Source organism: Triticum dicoccoides, chromosome 7A (assembly GCF_002162155.2).
Source record: "Triticum dicoccoides isolate Atlit2015 ecotype Zavitan chromosome 7A, WEW_v2.0, whole genome shotgun sequence".
NCBI lineage: Eukaryota > Viridiplantae > Streptophyta > Magnoliopsida > Poales > Poaceae > Triticum > Triticum dicoccoides.
Window position 1 is genome coordinate 565598611 of NC_041392.1, and position 6660 is coordinate 565605270.

General features: G+C 44.3%; 1 pseudogene; it reads right to left on the reverse strand.

Moving 5' to 3' along the window:
- Positions 1–3054: 3054 nt before the first annotated feature.
- On the reverse strand, positions 3055–6287 carry LOC119333628 (annotated as a pseudogene).
- Positions 6288–6660: the final 373 nt, after the last annotated feature.

The window sequence follows — 6660 nt, forward strand, 5'->3', positions numbered from 1 at the left end:
CTACAAAAAAAGAGAAGGGACAATGTTACTATCCTTTTACCACACTTGTGCTTCCGAGTAGCACCATGTTCTTCATATAGAGAGTCTCTTGAGTTATCACTTTCATATACTAGTGGGAATTTTCATTATAGAACTTGGCTTGTATATTCCAACGATGGGCTTCCTCAAATGCCCTAGGTCTTCATGAGCAAGCAAGTTGGATGCACACCCACTTAGTTTCCAGTTTGAGCTTTCATACACTTATAGCTCTTAGTGCATCCGTTGCATGGCAATCCCTACTCCTCGCATTGACATCAATTGATGGGCATCTCCATAGCCTGTTGATTAGCCGCATCGATGTGAGACTTTCTCCCTTTTTTGTCTTCTCCACACAACCTCCGTCATCATATTCTATTCCACCTATAGTGTTATATTCATGGCTCACGCTCATGTATTGCATGAAAGTTGAAAAGGTTTGAGAACATAAAAAGTATTAAAAAAAGTTCTTGGCTTGTCATCGGGGTTGTGCATGATTTGAATATTTTGTGTGGTGAAGATGGAGCATTGCCAGACCATATGATTTTGTAGGGATAACTTTCTTTGGCCATGTTATTTTAAAAAGACATGATTGCTTTATTAGTATGCTTGAAGTATTATTGTCTTAATGTCAAATGATAGACTATTGCTTTGAATCACTCGTGTCTTAATATTCATGCCATGATTAGATTACATGATCAAGATTATGTTAGGTAGCATTCCACATCAATTTTTTTTATCATTTACCTACTTGAGGACGACCAGGAATTAAGCTTGGGGATGTTGATACATCTCCGTCGTATCTATAATTTTTTATTGTTCCATTCCAATATTCTACAACTTTCATATACATTTGGCAACTTTTTTTACTATTTTGGGACTAACATATTGATCCAGTGCCCAGTGCCAGTTCCTGTTTGTTGCATGTTTTTTGTTTCGCAGAAAATCCATACCAAACGGAGTCCAAATGGGATAAAAAGCAATGGAGATTTTTTTTTAGAATATATGTGATTTTTGGGAAGAAGAATCAACGCGAGATGATGCTCGAGGGGGCCACGAGGCATGGGGGGTGCCTTGGGCCCTCGTGGCCACCCCGTAAGGCGGTTGGTGACCTTCTTTCGTCGCAAGAAATCTAATATCCGGATAAAAATCGTGTCCAAATTTCAGGCCAATCGGAGTTACGGATCTCCGAGAATTTGAGAAATGGTGAAGGGGCAGAATCTGGAACGCAGAAACACAGAGAGACGGGTCCAATCTCGGAGGGGCTCTCGCCCCTCCGCCGCCATGGAGGCCATGGACCAGAGGGGAAACCCTTCACCCATCTAGGGAGAAGGTCAAGGAAGAATAAGAAGAAGAAGGGGGCTCTTTTCCCCTCTCTCTCCCGATGGCGCCGGAACGCCGCTGGGGCCATCATCGCGACAATGATCTACACCAACAACTTCACCGCCATCATCACCAACTCTTCCCCCCCCCTATGCAGCAGTGTAACCCCTCTTTTACTCGCTGTAATCTCTACTTAAACATAATGCTCAATGCTATATATTATTTCCCAATGATGTATGGCTATCCTATGATGTTTGAGTAGATCTGTTTTGTCCTATGGGTTAATTGATGATCGTGATTGGTTTGAGTTGCATGTTTTATTATTGGTGTTGTCCTATGGTGCTCTCTGTGTCGCGCAAGCGTGAGGGATCCTCGCTGTAGGGTTTGCAATATGTTCATGATTTGCTTATGGTGGGTGGCATGAGTGATAGAAACACAGACCCGAGTAAGTGGTTGTTTGCGTATGGGAATAAAGAGGACTTGATGCCTTATAATGCTATGGTTGGGTTTTACCTTAATGATCTTTAGTAGTTGCGGATGCTTGCTAGAGTTCCAATCATAAGTGCATATGATCCAAGAATAGAAAGTATGTTAGCTTATGACTCTCCCTTAAATAAAATTGCAATAATGATTATCGGTCTAGTTATCGATTGCCTAGGGACAAATAACTTTCTTGTGTGACAACAAGCTCTCTACTAAAACTAACTTAGTTGTGTCTTTATCTAAACAACCCCCTACTTTTTATTTATGTGCTCTTTATTATCTTGCAAACCTGTCCAAAAACACCTACAAAGTACTTCTAGTTTCATACTTGTTCTAGGTAAAGTGAACGTTAAGCGTGCGTAGAGTTGTATCGGTGGTCGATAAAACTTGAGGGAATATTTGTTCTACCTTTAGCTCCTCGTTGGGTTTGACACTCTTACTTATCGAAAGAGGCTACAATTGATCCCCTGTACTTGTGGGTTATCAGTATCTAGGTGTCTTAGGTAGGTCTTTGGTTGCGCGTGGATTCTACTCTCGCGATGGTGGCAGCAAAACAGTACCCTCCATATCTCCCATCAGAAATGTTGGTTCTCTCGACTATTAGTGTATGATATGGGGGCAGTGTCCATACTATCTCGGGTCCTTCTAATTTGGGGTGGGCGCCTTGTGTATCTTCGTGTTGATTTGTCAAGGTAATGCTTCTCTTATTTATTCCCTTTTCGGTGTTCGTGTTGCAACCAACCAAAGGTTGAAGGCCGACCATCGGGGTCATTTTTCCGGCAGCAACATGACCATGGCCTCTTTATTCTCTCCTTGGGTGCCTTCCTGACTAGACAGATTGCTCTCTGGCAGTCTGTGCTCCTTCTCTGTCATAAACGCAGTCTCTGCACAATCTTTCATTGTGGCAAAAGTTTCATTCACAAGATGGTTTGTCTATGTGATTTATGATCTACACAAGGCTTCTAGGATGGCGGCTCGTGCTAGAGATTGATATCATTTGGCTCTCTGAGTATCTAGTTATAATTTCCCTATTTTCTAGGTTGTTCTGTATAGTTGAAAATCCTTTACTCATATAAACCCAAGGCTTTGTTCACAATATACTCATGGTAAGTTGAAACTGCCATATCTTAGGAGATCACACACCTTACAAACTAAAAAACTTGACCTTGAAGTAGAGCAGTCAATGATTCCCAAATAAGCTGGGATCAGGAGAACACATAGCCAACCATTGGTTCACCAGCGAAAAGGGTCATGGACACCGATAAAGGGTACTTTAGGAGAGATCAAAACATTGCGCACTCTAGGTGACTCCAACAACCCTCTAGCAGTCCATGGTTGAAATGGCGGACAATCCAATTTCTTTGCCATCTCATTCACCTCTTCTGCCAGTGCCAAAGCAATTTTTTTGTCAGGTGACACGACCAGCAATGCTCGCAGCTCCCGCGCGTTCAAGGCCACGTACTTGAGGAATGCAAACTCGTTTTGATTCCCTTGAAATTTGTGGATGAACAAGCTCCTGACGTGTAATCTCAAGCTTTCGACTGGACTGGCCACCTGCCAGAACCTAGCATGGTGCTCTCCGGTGGGTTCATGAGCGGCCACTGATGGATCATGCGGTACAGACTGCTGTTCATACCAATGAGTGCATCATTCAGTTAGATACAAAACACGCTACTAATAAATGATTGTTGTAATATTACTTGATGATCAACTCATGAGGACCTCGATGTGCAGCGTGCCAATGTTGGGGAAGCATCTTAGAAAGTTGGCCAACATCTTCACCTCCTAGAAGACGCCAAAGTTCACCTTCACGGCCAATATCTCAACGCTAGGAACCACGGTTCCTGGACTCGCCATTGTGTTAGGCTGCAGCACAGTGCACCAGAAGAACATGCATATTACTCTGTAACTTGTCACATAACAGTTCCATTTAAAGAGTGTTATTATAAGAGTATAGTATGCTAATGATACCCTTTTGTTCTTATAAAATGATGCCATTGTTGCTCTGAATCTGAAATGGATTCTAACTTGTTTTGAACAAATTTCGGGGATCCCAATTAACTAGCATAAGAGTGCTCTTATCCCTATTAACTTGACAGTTAATGATCTCACTCCCTTTGTGGACATTTTCCAATGCATAATTAGGGATTTCCCTATTAAGTATTTAGGAATTCCTTTCATTTTGACAAGCTTAGCAGAGAAGATCTGCTAGCTTTGATTGATAAATTTTTAGCCAAAATAGCTGGTTGGAGAGTCAAACGTCTTTCTTATTTGAGAAAAAATACCCTGACTAGGTCCTGCCTAGCTACCATCCCCTTGTATTTACTATCTTTCTTTAAATCCCTCAGTGGGCCTTGAACCTGATCAATTCACACATGGCAAATTGTTTGTGTAGTGATAGTGAAGGGGCCAACAAAATTCATCTAGCCAATTGGCCTTCCATTTGTATGAAGAGGGGATATGGGGGATGGGGTATTAAACCTCCAAGATATGAACATTTGTTTAATAGGATCCTAGGTTAAGAGATACATAGCTGGTGAAGGTTCCTTATGGAAAAAGATAGTTGACAATAAGTATAATACCAGGAATCCCAGCGTCCTTTGCTATCAGGACAGCCACACTTCTGAGTTCTGGAAAAGCTTTATGTGGGCTTTGGGCTGTTAAAATTGGGTATAAATGGTATGTTGGGAGTGGCAGACAAATTAAATTGGGAAGATATTTAGCATGGAAATGCTCCTTTAGCTACAACATATTGGGATATGTATTCTTTAGTTCAAGAGAAAAATAAGACTATTGTTGATTTGTGGGATGGTGGTAATCTAAGATGTACCTGTAGGGGAACTTTTTCAAATGAGCTAATGGTGCAATGGTTCAAACTAGTTAATATTGTTAGGCTTACACCTTTTAGAGATGAGGAAGATTCGTTGATTTGGCAATATGAATCTAAAGGGATGTACTCTTCTAAACCTCTATAGTTACATCTGCAATCTCCTGTGGGGGTTGTGGAACTTTAGAAACTCTATAATATTTAACAGAGTTTCATTGATTCCTCTGAAATAGGTGCTAGGCATGGTCTCCCGATATTTGAGAGACTAGACAAAACCGTTTCCGGAGCTGGAAGGAAGAGACTTAATGGATTTCCATAATCATCTCTGGGGGAGGCTGAAAGCTCCCTTTCTCTCGAGCCAGACTAGAACTTTGCAGAGAAGCAAGTGAGACAATGTCATGGAAGGAAGCGATGGGAAACTATCCATGTGGTGTTCTCACGGCTCTGCTGAGCTTCTTCACTGGCATGCGTCCCTGACCTAGGTTTGATACCCATGTAAGAGTTTGAAAGTAGAATGTTTTGTTATTCTATTCGATTTTCCTTTACCAAGATTACTACAATGTGTCCTCCTAGTTCTAGTTTCCCTCCCGTTGGTTTGACGGGGTAGGCAAAAGTCTATCAATATTTTTGGAGTGAGGTGCTTAGGCCTCCCTATGATCTTAGAGAGTTTGTAATAAATGGTACTCGAGTTGTATGGTTTCTTTCTTATGAATGGAGCCAGGGCGAGACCCCTTTTCATAAAAAAAGAATAGTTCCATTGAACCAGAGAGAGAAGGAAAGGCAAACGTACTTTGATGATGTTGTCACCGATTTGCAGCTTGTGAATTCTTGGGTCTAGGTAGCCGATGACCCGCAGCTTGGGTGCCGAGGCAATCCAGAACCTCACGCAATCGGTTCCACCATAAGGCGGCTTGAAGAAGATGATGCGCTCCAAGAGCGGGGCATCCACCACGGTGAACTCCTCCACCTTGGACAGCCCAAGGAGCAAGCACCGGAGGCTTTGGCTGCAGACATGGACATGCTCGGGCTTACCATCGAGCACGAGCCCAAGGTACTCCAGATCAGGGTAGGCAGCAAGCAAGCGGTGGATGTACTGGTCGCTTGTGTCGTTCCGTACCAAGCCGAGCTTCCGGAGATTGGGGAAGGCGTTGGCGGTGAGCGGGAGGTCATCGGGGATCTTCCAGAGGGCCAGGGAGAGGGACTGGAGCGAGCCGCAGCAGAGGATGTCAGCAGGGAGGGGCGACAAGGTGGTTTGGGGCTGGGTTTGCTTGTTCAGGAAGGAGAGGTTCTCGATGCTCTTGGTGGCGAGGAGGTGCGGCCACTCTGGGAGCTCGAGATCCAGGGAGGAGGCCGTGCAGCCGAAGAGGCTCACGTTGCGGAAGGGCCCCGAGTGGTCGGCGAGGGCCCGTGCGACGGTGGCGACGCGCGTGGCCTCAGAGAGGTGGGCGTCGGCATCGCGCAGGACGAGCGGGGTGGAGCGCCAGATCTGGCGCCACTGGGAGGCGAAGGCGGCAGTGCGCGCAGCATCCGTAAAGGGAAGGCGGTTGATGATGTCGCCAAGGAGGTCGTTGGGGAGGGTGCTGAAGCGGTCCTCGCTGTTGTAGCGCCGGGCAGGGTGGGAGGCGGCGTCGTCGCCCATGGTGGAGAGGTGTGTTTTGACCGGAGAGCGGATCTGCTAGTTGGGCAAACAAGTGTGAGAAGCGAGTGCCCTCAGCCCTCGGGCCCGAAAGCTTTGTAGTCTAGTGCACGCTGCTCAATAGCACACTGGCACTATCTGTCTCTGGAGTTGACTAACTAACAAAGTTTTTTTTTATCTGATGAACTAATCAAACTCTAGATTAGTTGTTGGCTAGTAATCTTGGAGTCATTGAGAAAACCCTAACATAATGTTTTTTTCGAGAATACACAAATTACGTATCATATTTTTGTAGAAGGAGAAGCAAAACAGTTGATTGAAACTGACGAACACTATTGTAAAAAACTTATGAACACTTCATGTTCTCTTTCTATAT